General features: G+C 40.5%; 1 long non-coding RNA gene across 1 annotated transcript in view; it reads right to left on the bottom strand.

The window, feature by feature from the left end:
• Nucleotides 1-750: 750 nt before the first annotated feature.
• Nucleotides 751-14,061, bottom strand: part of LOC138357753 (uncharacterized) — a 38,646-nt gene continuing 25,335 nt past the window's right edge. Inside the window, exon 3 of the long non-coding RNA XR_011225132.1 lies at nucleotides 751-2,091. This is a non-coding gene — a long non-coding RNA (uncharacterized lncRNA). The remainder of the gene's footprint in view (nucleotides 2,092-14,061) is intronic.

Genomic DNA, 14,061 nt, shown 5'->3' with positions numbered 1-14,061 from the left:
AAACTGAATTGGAGAGAATTGTCAGGGGAAAGCGCCAAGCCATTACTACTATATAGCACTTGGAAGGGGTCAGGATAAGGATTTGGGATGGGACGGTTGAAAGGAATGGTGCCCAACCACTTGGACGGACGGGGATGGAACGCCGACCTGCATGAAGCGAGACCGTCGCACTACCGTCAAGTCCAAGTGGTTGGGATAAATCTTGAGACATCGACAATTATGATAATGTGGCTTGCAATATTCTCGTCTATGTGACTCATGTATGTGGCAAAGCCCCAATAACTTTGTGGCGCCCCACTTACTACATATCGTCTGTCAGATTCAGTTGCCAGTACCCCTAGTATATAGAAAAATATATATATGTTAAGCATAGTATTCAGACAATGAGTCACAATAACGTTGCTGAAGATATAATGACCAAACCACACATCAGAAAACGAAGAAACGACGACGTTTCGGTTCATCTGGACCATTATCAATTCTTGTGATCAGCTTGATAATGGTCCGTGTTGATAATTGTCCAGGACGGACCCTAAACGCCGTCGTTTCTTCGTTTTCTGATGTGTGGTTTGGTCATCATAGGCCTGGTATTGTTTACTTAGGCCTAGCAGCTCCTCGAGATAACACAGGCATGGGTAGCATTAAGTAAACACGCTTAAGTGCTTATAAATAACTTTTTTTTCTTTGTAATACATATATTAAATTTTGTAACAGAATATCAATGACTAAAAATCTAGAAGAAAACAAACAGAATCTTTAATCTTTACTTGGTAATTCAGCCACTGTCAGTCAGTAACTGGCTTTACTTAATATTAGTGTTTTGCGTAAGACACGATCAGACGAGGACGAGGGTCTTGATAACTATGTATGCAGAACTTCAATATATTGGTTAACAGAATAGACAAATATAGCAACTTATAAATCTATTTATAATTACTTATATCCTAGTTTATATAAAAAATCTAGAAAACTTTCAAGCAAAGATATTATGATCTAAGCTGAAGTATAATCGAAGTGTATAACCAAGCTTACTCTTAATACAAAAATGAGTTTTGGATTCACAAACTAATATCGCCACTAATTACTAGAAGGTTATCTTAGGGTGTTGTGCTGTTCTGCCTTTATTGTGTGCTGTTTTTCATTTATTGTGCATTGGTCTGCATTTCTTGTGACTTGTTCTACTTTTATTGCCTGTTGTTCTACATGTCTTGTGCTTTGATCTGCTTGTATTGAGCCTTGTTCTTCATTTATTGCATTGTTCTTTATTTATTGCAGTGTTCTTTATTTCCATTGTTATTTATTTATTGTTTTTTTTTATTTATTACATTGTTTTCTTATGTTATGTACTTTTTTGATCATTTATTATGTGTTTTTTGCAAGTCATGTGCATTGTTTTGCATTTATTGTTGGTATTCAGCATTTATTTCATGAGGTTCTTAATGTCTTTTGCATTATTTTTTAATTATCGTATGTTGTTTTGCTGGTCTTATGCATTATTCTTTGTTCATTACGTGTTTTTTCTGTATTTACTATGCATTTTCCTCCATTTATTGTCTTGTGCGTTGTTGTGCATATCTTGATACGTTCATACAAGTTGTGCCATCTTGAGGTTGATAGTTGCTAGGAGACAACTGTGGAGTCAAGGTGTCAACTCGTCCAAGTGAGCTGGAGCATCTTAGGGTGTGTTCCCCGGACAGGTTCCAAGCATTCGTGATAGATGGAAATATTCTGGTCACGTGTAATGCTGGTTTTATTAAGGAATGTTCCACAGCGCCTCCACTGGCTGAAATAATTTCAAATATAATATGAAAACGCTATTACAAATTGCTCGTACTGTGTACCCTATTGCCCCTCCTACAGTGTGCACTTTTGCCCCTCCTGCAGAGTGCCCTTGCGCAGCCTGCCCTTCTGCCCCTCTTTCAACGTAACCTTTGTTCCTCCTGACCTTAGTTAATGCACTCCTTGCCACAGCCAGCAACAAGACAACACTTGTGGCCCCTGCCAGTCGTCCGACACTCCTGGTCAGAAGTACACTGGTCGTAGTATTGAATGCAGACCCTTCCGAACGAGTTGGGATCCGGACAGGTATTCCTGTGGAAAGTTTGTATTAGAAGTCGGAAATGGAAGAAAATGGGTTATAGAAACACTGATAATTAAGGTACATTAAATTAAGACTTAAAACGAATAAAGAAGAGAAATGAATTAAATTAGTTTTTTCTCAAGCTTTGCCATCTCCAATACAAAACATTGCTGGGTGATTTGGCAAGGAATTGAAGTTATTACAAGGACATGTGATTGCTGAATTCTATCAAGTTTAGGTTAGACATATATTAATGTGTTTGGGTGGATATAAATAGGATATGCGTGGAAAGGACCAATAGGAGCTGCCCAACTTGAGCTATTTATTAGCAGTGGACTTAATGCCCCTCCTGAGGTTAATAGGCCTTAAACACAAGGTCAAGCTTTCTGGTTGGTCAATTAGCTATTGTTGTGTCCTTAATAACCTTCCTCAGGTTGATAAGCTTTAAATCAAATACCAAACTTGCTGGTTCATCAGAAAGCTATTATGGAGGCCTTCAGGGTCTATGTGTGTAAAGTTATTACTTCAGTAATTTATCTTACCTTCAGTGGACTGTATAATGGGTTTGTTATGTGTTCCACTCAACTCCACAGGGGTTTGAATTTATTATTAAATATAAACTTAATTTATGAACCTAAGTATTTGGTCAGTTCAGTTGACTGAAGATAACTCTCAAATAATTTAACTTTCAAAGGACCGGCATCTTGGCATTGACTCTTCATCCTGTATGTATGATTGTCACTGAATAGGCTAAATATTATTTGAGAATTAATAATTACTTAATTGTGGTCTAGTTTATCTGAGATAGGTTAAGGAGGGAGACACAGAGAAAGAAACAGAGACAGAGACACAAAGAAAAGAAGAAGGAGAGACAGGCAGAGAAGAGATAGATAGATAGAAGGAGACGAACTAAGAAAAAAGAGAGAGACCGAGAGATAGAAAGAGGAGAGAAACAGACAGAAGGAGAGATACAAAGATAAGGACAGAGACAGAGAGAAAGAAATATACAAAGAGAAAGAGACAGAACGATGCAGAGACAAAGAAAAGGACAGAGACAGTGAGACAAGGAGAAAGAAAGTGAAACAAGGAGAGAGACAGAGACAGAGATGGAGAGGGAAAGAGAGAGAGAGAGAGAGAGAGAGAGAGAGAGAGAGAGAGAGAGAGAGAGAGAGAGAGAGGGAGAGAGAGAGAGAAAGAGAGAGAGAGAGAGAGAGAGAGAGAGAGAGAGAGAGAGAGAGAGAGAGAGAGAGAGAGAGAGAGAGAGAGAGAGAGAGAGAGAGAGAGAGAGAGAGAGAGAGAGAGAGAGAGAGAGAGAGAGAGAGAGAGAGAGATGGAGAGGGAGAGAGAGAGAGAAAGAGAGAGAGAGAGAGAGAGAGAGAGAGAGAGAGAGAGAGAGAGAGAGAGAGAGAGAGAGAGAGAGAGAGAGAGAGAGAGAGAGAGAGAGAGAGAGAATGAGAGAGAGCGAGAGACAGACAGACAGACAGACAGACAGACAGAAAGAGGGGAAAGGCAGAAATGAGTAGAGGCAGAGACAGAGAGATAGAAACAGAAAGAACGAATCAAACAGCGAGAGAAAGAGACAGACAGAAGGAAACAGAGAGAGAGACAGACAGACAGAAGGAAACAGAGAGGCAAGGCGAGAGACAGAGAGACACGGGTGGGCAGGAAACTGGACGAGAAGCTGGATGACATGTTGAAGATCTAGGAGTGAGGCGCACATTGGCTGGCTACAGCCCCTCGCCCATGGTCACACGGTCACTAACACTAAGGGGTGAGGGGGGGGGGGAAATAGCCTAAGCTTCTCTATCCCTTTGAGATGTATACTTTTTTCTTGTCACAATAAACATAATTTAACTTGAACTTGAACTGCAAAACCGTTACTGTCTGCAAGATGGTTTCATATTTCACAATGCGATCCTTCCATACACACCAACAATGTTTATAATATTGTTTACCTATCAGTACTTTCCACACACACACACACACACACACACCAGAATCTCACACCATGGGACACAAACAAACTCACCAAACACACACAAACATCTCAAACACACTACACACACACCAAATATAGTACAAACAGAAACACACACACACCACATACATAAACATACCAGTGTGTAGCTAGCAGGGTGCAACATAGCATAGTCATATCGCTAGCGATAGTGCGAAGATTTGGCGAAGAAACCAAAGTGGAGCTAGTGGCTTCACCGGTGCATGTAAGTGTGCGACCTGACCGGGTGGGACACCCCGCCGCGGAACTACCTGACTGTGTTGTTGAGTGGTGACTGTGATCAGTGGTACAGTGAATTAGTGAACTGTCACACAACGATACAGTGACTGACTCCAGAGCTTTGTGTAGACAGAGAAGAACCGACCTCATCAATCTATCAGCACTTAGTGAATCACCTAGTGGGAGACAACGACGGATAACCATCGTCATCATACATCATCCTTACTCATCTGGTTGTGTGAGCGGGAGGAGACTGATATGTCCCCCCTCTCTGGTCAATCAATCAGGTGTACAGATTGAGGTAAAATATTATCAAATTCTTGTTCAGGATATATCATATATATTTAAAAATCTCAGGGTGGCTCATTTAGGCAGAGGTAACGCATAAGGGATATCTTGACACATATACGCACGCCCGGCCACGTACGTATACACGCACACAAGTGTGCACACGTGTTACGACCCTGGGTTCTCCAGTGGAAACCAGAGGTCAAAACTTGAGCTATTAAACTTTCTGGTAGTACAGTTGAGTGCATCACGAACGGCAATTGTTTGTATCTTCCCTGCCAGACGTAAGACTATTATTGTTTCTCAAAGAGCATTTAAAGACTGAGTTGGGGGTTGATTATTAAATAATAACATAGGCACCAACTTTGCTTACTAATACTTTCTAATCATTTCTAAAGTAACAATACGTTGCATAGGGGAAGATTTATTTATTTATTTATTTATTTATTTATTTATTTATTTATTTATTTATGCATATACAAGAATGTACATAAGGAATGTGAGGATACAAATATGGTAATTACAGTCTTGTAAAGTCACTAGCACGCGCAGCGTTTCGGGCAGGTCCTTAATCTAAGAAAATTATAAGGAGGTAAATACTTGCAAAATTTATAGACAAAAAAATGATAACAGATTACATGAAATGAAAAAAAAAAAAAAAAGATGAGAGAAAATTGTAGGTACAGTATATTAAAGCACATAGGTAGCTAAGATTGATTGCAATGACAGCTTAAAATGGTAGTTGACAACAAATTGGTAGGCACAATACAGCAGAAACAATATAAGATTGATTGCAATGACAACTTGAATGGTAGTTGACAAAAATTGGTAGTCACAATACAGCATATGGCTAGCACATAAAAGAAGACAGCAATGAACACAATGATAAGGTTGTTTGATATTACATAAAAATTAGGAGATTGGATAACACTAGGTACAGAGCAAATTTAAAGCTCAGTGTAGGAAACTAAGAAGATGAAGTTAGGTACTTTTTGGTTTTCCTTTTAAATAAGGCAAAAGTTTTACAGTTTTTCAATTCACTAGGGAGTGAGTTCCATAGACTAGGTCCCTTAATTTGCATAGAGTGTTTACACAGATTAAGTTTGACCCTGGGGATATCAAAGAGATATTTATTTCTGGTGTGGTGATAATGGGTCCTATTACATCTGTCCAGGGAGAGTTTCAGAGCATGGTTTGCATTTAAGAACAGGGTTTTGTAAATGTAGTTGACACAAGAGAATGTGTGGAGGGAGTTAATATTTAGCAAGTTTAGGGATTTAAACAAGGGAGCTGAGTGTTGTCTGAAAGCAGAGTTAGTTATAATTCTGATAGCAGATTTTTGCTGTGTGATGATGGGCTTAAGGTGGTTTGCAGTGGTAGACCCCCATGCACAGATACCATAATTAAGATAGGGGTAGATTAGTGCATAATATAGTGAGAGGAGAGCAGAGTTAGGAACATAATATCTGATTTTGGAGAGTATACCAACTGTTTTAGAGACTTAGTTATGTGTTGAATGTGGGTGCTGAAGTTGAGTCTCTTGTCTAGGAATAGGCCAAGAAACTTGCCATCATTTTTATTACTGATGTTAATGTTGTCTATCTGTAGCTGAATTGCATTTGATGATTTGCTTCCAAATAAGATGTAGTAAGTCTTTTCGATGTTTAATGTTAGTTTGTTCGTTGAGATCCATAAGTGGACTTTTTTTAATTCATTATTCACTACATTATTTAGTGTATGTGGGTTGAGGTTTGAGTAGATAAGGGTAGTATCGTCAGCAAACAATATAGGTTTGAGAATATTAGAGACATTAGGCAGATCGTTTATATATATAAGAAATAGAAGAGGTCCTAAGATGCTGCCCTGTGGCACTCCAACGGTAATTGGTACAGTGGAAGAAGTTGTATCATTGATGGTTACATATTGGTGTCTGTCACTAAGATAGGATCGGATGTAGTCAAGGACAAGGCCTCGGATTCCATAATGCTGGAGTTTAAGTAAGAGGTAGTTGTGATTAACAGTATCAAAGGCTTTTCTTAGGTCAATGAAGAGTCCAATCGGAAACTCATTTTTGTCAAGGGCTGAGTAGATAATGTCAAGGAGACTAATGATTGCATCATTGGTGCTCTTTTGGGACCGGAAGCCAAACTGGCAGGGGCTGAGTATGTCGAATTTTACGAGGTAGGAATAGAGCTGTTTGTAAATAATTTTTTCAAATATTTTTGATAGAGTGGGTAGATTTGATATTGGTCTATAATTGTTTATGTCCGCCGGATTGCCTCCTTTATGGACTGGCGTTACTCTTGCTTTTTTGAGGATATCAGGGAAGGTGTGATACTCTATAGATTTGTTGAACAGTAGTGCTATGGGTGGGGCAAGGGCATGGGAGGCTCTCTTTTACACAATACATTGTGCAAATGTACACTTGTACATTTACTCCAGTCCTGATCCCCTTGCTCTAAATGCCACAGTAAATACTGAGCTAAATAAAGTCCATCTGTGGCTAACTGCCAACAAACTCACCCTTAACATTGACAAAACTTTCTATATTCTGTTTGGCAATAAATTCTCTAATCAAATAAATCTCAAAATAAACAATACCCAAATTTGTAACAAATTAGATGGCAAATTCCTTGGCATTCTCATTGACCACAAGCTGAATTTCCAGGGACACATTCTAAACATATCTAAAAAAGTTTCAAAAACTGTGGGCATTCTTTCTAAGATCAGATATTATGTACCACGCCCTGCCCTGGTGACTCTCTATTACTCCCTTATCTATCCATATCTCAACCATGGTATTTGTGCTTGGGGCTCTACTACCCAAAATCATTTACGTCCTCTAATTACTCAACACAAAGCTGCTATTAGGACAATATCCAGTTCTGGCCCCAGACATCACTCGGTACCCCTATTCAAATCCCTGAATATGTTAGACATTAAGTCACTGCACATTCTCTCATGTGTACTATACATATACAAAACGCTAAATTGTAATGCCAATCCTGATCTCAAAAGCTTCATAGAAGGTTGTAACAGAACCCATGAGCACCACACCAGAAATAAATACAGTTTTGATATTCCTAGAGTACGACTTAATCAAACCAGAAATGCTCTACAAATCAAGGGGCCCAGAATGTGGAATGACCTTCCCAACCATGTTAAAGACAGTACCTCTCTCAACCAGTTTAAGATAAAAACTAAACACTACCTAATAAATTCCCTGTAACCTACCTCACTCCTCTATTGTCAACCCATGTCCGTTATTTTCTTTTTTTTTTTAATCAACACTGTTTGTCAACCTATTGTATTTGTGCTGCTTTTTCAGTCATGTTCTCCCTTTTTTTTTATCTTTATTTGTATTTGTTCTCAACACTTTTTATTCTTTATGCTCAATTAGTATTAAGTTCTAGATATTAATGTTTTTCTTGCCCGAAACGCATTGCGTAATAGTGGCTTTAGGCATTGTATGTACTAGCTCTATCTATATATCAATCCATTAATGTAACATCACTTGTATGTATATACCTTACCTGAATAAACATCTGAATCTGAATCTGAATCTCAATGGACGGAATTTCACTGGTGTTCCCTGCCTTGGTTTTTAGAGAATGTATGATGGACACAACATCTGCCGGGCTGATTGGTGAAAGGAGAAGAGAGTTTGGATAGCTGCCTGAGAGATATGTGTTAATATGTGTCTGAGTCTGTGGGATTTTACTGGCAAGATTAGCACCAACCGATTTTATCTTCGGTTGATTTTATCTAAGATCTTTAATGTGCTTAGCTGCACGATCAATTAGGCTCCTTCCGGCACCACGACATGGGAGGCCTAGCTGGTCGCTAGGAGGTTCTTCTCTGGCTGGCGTTCGTGCGGACGAGACCAACTCTGTGGCTGCACCCCTAATCTCCTCTCTTCTCCTCTTACTTATTTCCCTTACCCTAAGTTCCTGTACCATTAAGTTAAGTATTGTATGATTTCTAAGTGTACCTACTCTGGTAGTAACGATTGGTGAGACCTGGGGGTAGTAGTTGCCAGTGTTTTGGGTAACCCTAAGTGTTGTGTTTTGTATTAGGGTACCACATGGTCTCACTACCCTAAGCTGCATCCAGCTTCAGTGCTTATCCAGTAGTACTTTACCCTAGCTTGTTATTAGTGTAAACCTTGTATCCTGCCTACGTGGACCAAGGCTTTTAACGTAAGATAGTGTGGTAAAGTTATTATTATTATTGTTATTGGTGTGAGTGTATATGGGGGGTTGTTAAGGGGTTAATAAATAAGTACATGAATTACAGAGTATCCCTTCTTCCTGTGTGGGAGCGCATTGATCAACCCCTAGACTAACATATATGGTCTAGTAGCAAGTTATTACTACTGTGGATAGTTTATTTTGGGGGCCGGGCCTTTTAGCTCTCCCATATTTGATACTCTGTCTTCTAACTACCCTTACCCCTTAATAGTACCAGTTCCCCATAGAAGCCCCACACACACAATTATTTATAACAAGTGGGGGCCTGTCCGGGATGAACATTATAAGTGTAAAAAATTAGATTCTTGAGTGCCAAAACTAAAATTTTTTGTTCCGCAGAACGGTTGTGTGATAGCCTAGGGTCCAGCTCTTCTAGCAAAGGACATTCTTGCACTGACTGGACACCCAGCTGGATCCCTTCACGATTAAGGTTAGTGTGGCCTTGTGTTAGGGGCCGTGCAAATTTTTGTTTTTTTTCCAATTTTTATTTTTTAATTTTTTCTTTGGCTGGGAGCTAAAATTGTTAGTGATGTCATCTGAAATGCAGAGACTGGCAATGGAGCCTTCAGTGGTAGAGATAAAGAAACTTAAAAAGTCTAATTTAGTATTGTTAGGCAAGGAATTTGGCCTAGAACTAAATGACGCGGATAAAAAGTGGACTTTGGTGAATGAAATATTACAACATTGTATTGATGAAGAACTATTGGCAAGTGATACACCTTTATGCCAGCCTAGCCAAGCAGAAAGTGCAACTCATAGGGATAGAGAATTAGCTTTAGAGTTAGCAAAAATAAAATTAGAGGAGCAAAGACTCAAAACTGAGGAGGCTAGAATTAGAGCGAATGCCACTGGACCTCCACCTGCCGGGGATTCAAACCCCAGGCATTATGAGAAAAAGCATAATTTGCCTGAATTTTCCGAGTCGGACCCTGAAAGGTTTTTCAACCATTTTCAGAGATTGGCCATGTCCATGAACTGGCCAAAGGAAGAGTGAGTGAAAATCCTACAGGGAAGACTTAGGGGTAAAGCACAAGATATTTTTATAAACATGCGTGACGACGAGTGTTTTGAATATGATAAAGTCAGGGAATGTATTTTGCGGGCATATGAAATTACTCCTGAAGCTCACCGCCAAGTTTATCACAACCTTAGGCCTACTCACAACCAACCGCTCACTGAATTTGTTAATGATCAAATTCGATTGTTTGATAGATGGATTCGCTCGGCGAAAGCCGAAACATACGAGGCTCTCAGGAACTTAATTTTAATGGAGCATTTTATAGATATTATGCCAGAGAATGTTTCACAGTACATTAGAGGAAGGGTAGAGGTAAATTCTAAAATAGGGGATTTGGCCAAGTTGGCAGAAAACTACCAATTGGCGGGCAAAAGGCTCAATAAAAATAATTATACCCCACAGAGTAGCAAAACTTTTACCCACAGCCAGTCCAGACCAGCTCATTCTAACCCTTTTTTCGACATACTCGCTACGCTACGAGACCAACGTGATCACGCTACGCTCCTCACTCTAAGCTGTATATCAGCTCTTATACTATCGCCAGATGATGTAGACCGCCACCCACAGGCAGCTAAGTACATGGAGTTCTAGCATGTTATAGCAAAACGAAAAAGTAACCGACCAAAATCAACTCATTCCATCTCAATTAAGTTTCAAAACATTCTTCTACGGCTGTGAGTACCAGTGCATGCTGCCGCCACCGCGCTGCCTAACGCAAGTTTCTTCACAATATATACCCCCAGTCCATTCTAACCAATCATGTCTCCTAAAAATGGGACTGTGCAGAGAAAGAAGGACAACAAACCCCTTAACAAGGCAACCATCCCGGCCAACTCAAACAATATTCGTGTTTCTCCGTCTGGAAGCTCTGGGGTCCAGAGCAGCGGTGCTGCCCTCCCCTCCACCCCTTTGAGCAAGGGAGCAGAGTACTCTCAACCCTCTCCTATGGACATGCTAGCATCCCACTATAAGCAACTTAAGCGAGCTTCCGGTCCCTCACCGGAATTCTATAACTGGGCCGAGAATCAGTGGTTCAAAAAGTGTTGCCAAGTCCTCGAGTCTCAAAATGCTATCATCTTGAGTCTTCTAAATGAGGATCTAGCGATCCGCGCTAATCTCCAACAACAACAACAAGAAATAACCCTCCTCCACGAGGATATTAGAAACTGCAAGGCAAGCCAAGACCAACTACAGCATGATTTGAATGACCTCCGTGAGGAAAGCAACCTTCTGAAAACTGATGAAGCCATTAAAAAACAGGAGGAAGCTCTCAGCAAAATGACTGCATGTATCAGTACATTTTCAGCCCAGCGTTCTGTCTCCCAGGATGAACAAGACCAGCAAAAGCTGCTAGACTCTGTTATAGTGTCGTCCCAAGATATACCTGTGGAACATGAAGGTGAAAACTGTGTCGAAATAGCTCTGGATCTCGTAAAAGACAAATTGCAGCTCATTCTAAACAAATCAGACGTTATTGCTGCCTACAGAGTAGGCAAAAAGAATCCATCAGGTCAAAACCAACGGAAAATTCGCCTGAAGCTGTCTTCCCAGTTCACGAAATTCAATCTAGTCCGGACAGCTGTAACCCAACGGAAGGGATTATACATCAACGAGTGCTTGACTAGGAACAGACAGCAACTCCTCTACCGCCTGCGTCAAATCCGTCAAAAAAACCCAGATGCGATTCATCAGTGCTTCGTTAGAGATGGACTGATAAAGGTGAGAAAAACCGCAGAGGGCAAAATGTTCACAATTACTAAAGAAGAGAACCTCAACGCTTTCCTCTCCCAATGTGGTCTGTCTCAGCTCATTATCACTCCCAGTGAATTAACTTAATTAACCCCCTGTCAACAGGTGGGGCTAGGTTTCCTGTCTCATTGTTTCATTTTCTGACTTAATTTTTAACTTACTCTTAACTAGTCATTTACTGAAATTATTTAATTGAGTGCATAAATAGTTCTTCAGGTCTTATTAATTATACAGTCATAACTGAACTATTTATAGTTAATAATCATTAGCTTAAATTTGCCTATGCTTATTATTCAACTTTTCTTTGATTTCATTTATTACCTAGGTTGCCTAGCCTCGCCATGCTCCCTTACTCCATTGTACCCCTGGCTTTACCTGCATCTCAAATTGCAAATTGTTACTTACAGTGTACCTGAGAGTACTTGTAAGCAATCTACCTCATTTTTCATTTTTGCTCAATTTGTTTTTGTATTGCTTAGTCTTGTTTATATTTTTGTTTTTGTTATGAACCCGGATCCAGCGTCCGAGCCTGGAGCAGTGACAAACACGCCATCTGTGGGTCAGCTCCCGAAACCCCCGCCAAACGGACGACGACACCTGGTGAGGACAGCGTGTACTGGCCTCGAGGACCAGTTTCCAGTCTGGTTCCGCGCTCAACACCGCCGCTCCTGACATCTGGTGAGGTGGTGCTCCGACGACAGCGGAGCACCACCTCACCACTATGGGCTGGATACGTCAGGTGTTTGTGCCCGAGCCTGTAAGTGTGGTGTATTAGTGTCCCAGTTATTGATGACGTGTCTGTTTACAGAGTCGACCTGGGACCACTGTGTTGACGGTTGAGTCAGTCTACCCGAGGCAGCCAGTCTCGATACTGTGAAGTTTGCTGCAGCTGTTGTGACGTCGTCCCCCCGGAAGAACACTGTGGTGTGTTAGCCTGCCAGTGGAGTGGCAGTGAAAGGATTTACCCGGGACCGACTGTTGGAGACGATCATCCACTGGGGTATTGAGGACAGGAGGGTGATTTGTGATATCACACGAGACTCCTGTCTAGGGCGTACCCCTTTTATCGTTCGTGGAGTGGCCGTACCAGCCTTGGTGGCTCAGTACCTGCCAGCAGACCTGCTGGACGTGTGGTTGACGGCCTCCACGACGGTGCCCCCAGTGGACCTGTGTTTTGGCTGACCTGTGGCCAGGGTAGGCTCGGCATTCTCAGAGGACACGTCTTGAGGCCACGAAGAAAGCACCGCGGACTCAGCACCTAGCTTCTTGATCAAGAGTCTTCAGCAGAAGACTAGATTGTGCATGATCCCCCTGTAAAGTGTTAATACCCCTCCCCCTTGTGTACTCTTTTATTCTATATATTTAATCGGTGGTGGTGAACATTATAATATTAAGTTCTTAACTTTCTTTCCCTACTCCCTTTTAAGTTACTTGCGTCACGGATCTCATCCCTTGATAGCCACTACTGGCTTGGGAACGGATACATATAGCTTCCTCTAACAACATCAGAGTGAGAACCCCGTTGCGTCCCAAGAGGGCCGTAACAGTTTTGTATTTCTATATCTTGTGTTTTGTATAGTCCATGTTTATATGTTTTTTCGTTAATCTCATTTATTACCTAGGTTGCCTAGCCTAGCCATACTCCCTTACTCCATTGTACCCCTGTAAGCCCCTTTTGTGTTTGCTTTGTACTGTATTGTGTACATTTTTTTCCCTATTTTATAGCTTATTTCTACCTTGTTATTTGCCTTTCTTCCCTTGATTTTCCTGCAATCATCTTTTTTTATGCAGACAAGTATAGACCCTGAACTTAACCTCTTATCCACTATCTATGACAATTATCACTTTAATGATCTAAATTGCAGATATTACAATACAATACAATACAATTTTATTTAGGTAAGGTACATACATACAATAAATATTTACAAGGATTGTTTAACTTATAGGTATAGCTAGTACATACAATGCCTAAAGCCACTATTACGCAAAGCGTTTCGGGCATATTTTGCAGCACATGATGTAAACAATGTATTAACTCATAATCACAATATCTCTGTAATCAATTTGAACGTTAGATCCCTAAGTAAACACTTTGATGATGTTAGTGCCTTGATTGAAGCTATTGACAACAAATTCTCTTTTATTATACTTACTGAAACATGGTTGAAAGAGGATACTACTCAGCTCTTTAATATGCCTAACTACTCAGCAATTCACAACTGTCGTCAACTTCAGAGAGGTGGTGGCACTGCTCTTTACTACCACCAAGAACTAACATGCTTAAAAGAAATTAGAACCAGAGACTGCTATGGGGAGTATATCTTCGCCAGCTTCAGAGTCAAGGGTGCCGAGTCTGTCCTGACTGTGGGTGCAGTTTATAGAATTCCTAACACTGATGTGTCTGAATTCAACTCAAACCTTAGAAATCTAATATTTG

This window comes from Procambarus clarkii, chromosome 80, assembly GCF_040958095.1.
Source record: "Procambarus clarkii isolate CNS0578487 chromosome 80, FALCON_Pclarkii_2.0, whole genome shotgun sequence".
NCBI lineage: Eukaryota > Metazoa > Arthropoda > Malacostraca > Decapoda > Cambaridae > Procambarus > Procambarus clarkii.
This window is presented reverse-complemented; position numbering and strand designations above follow the sequence as displayed.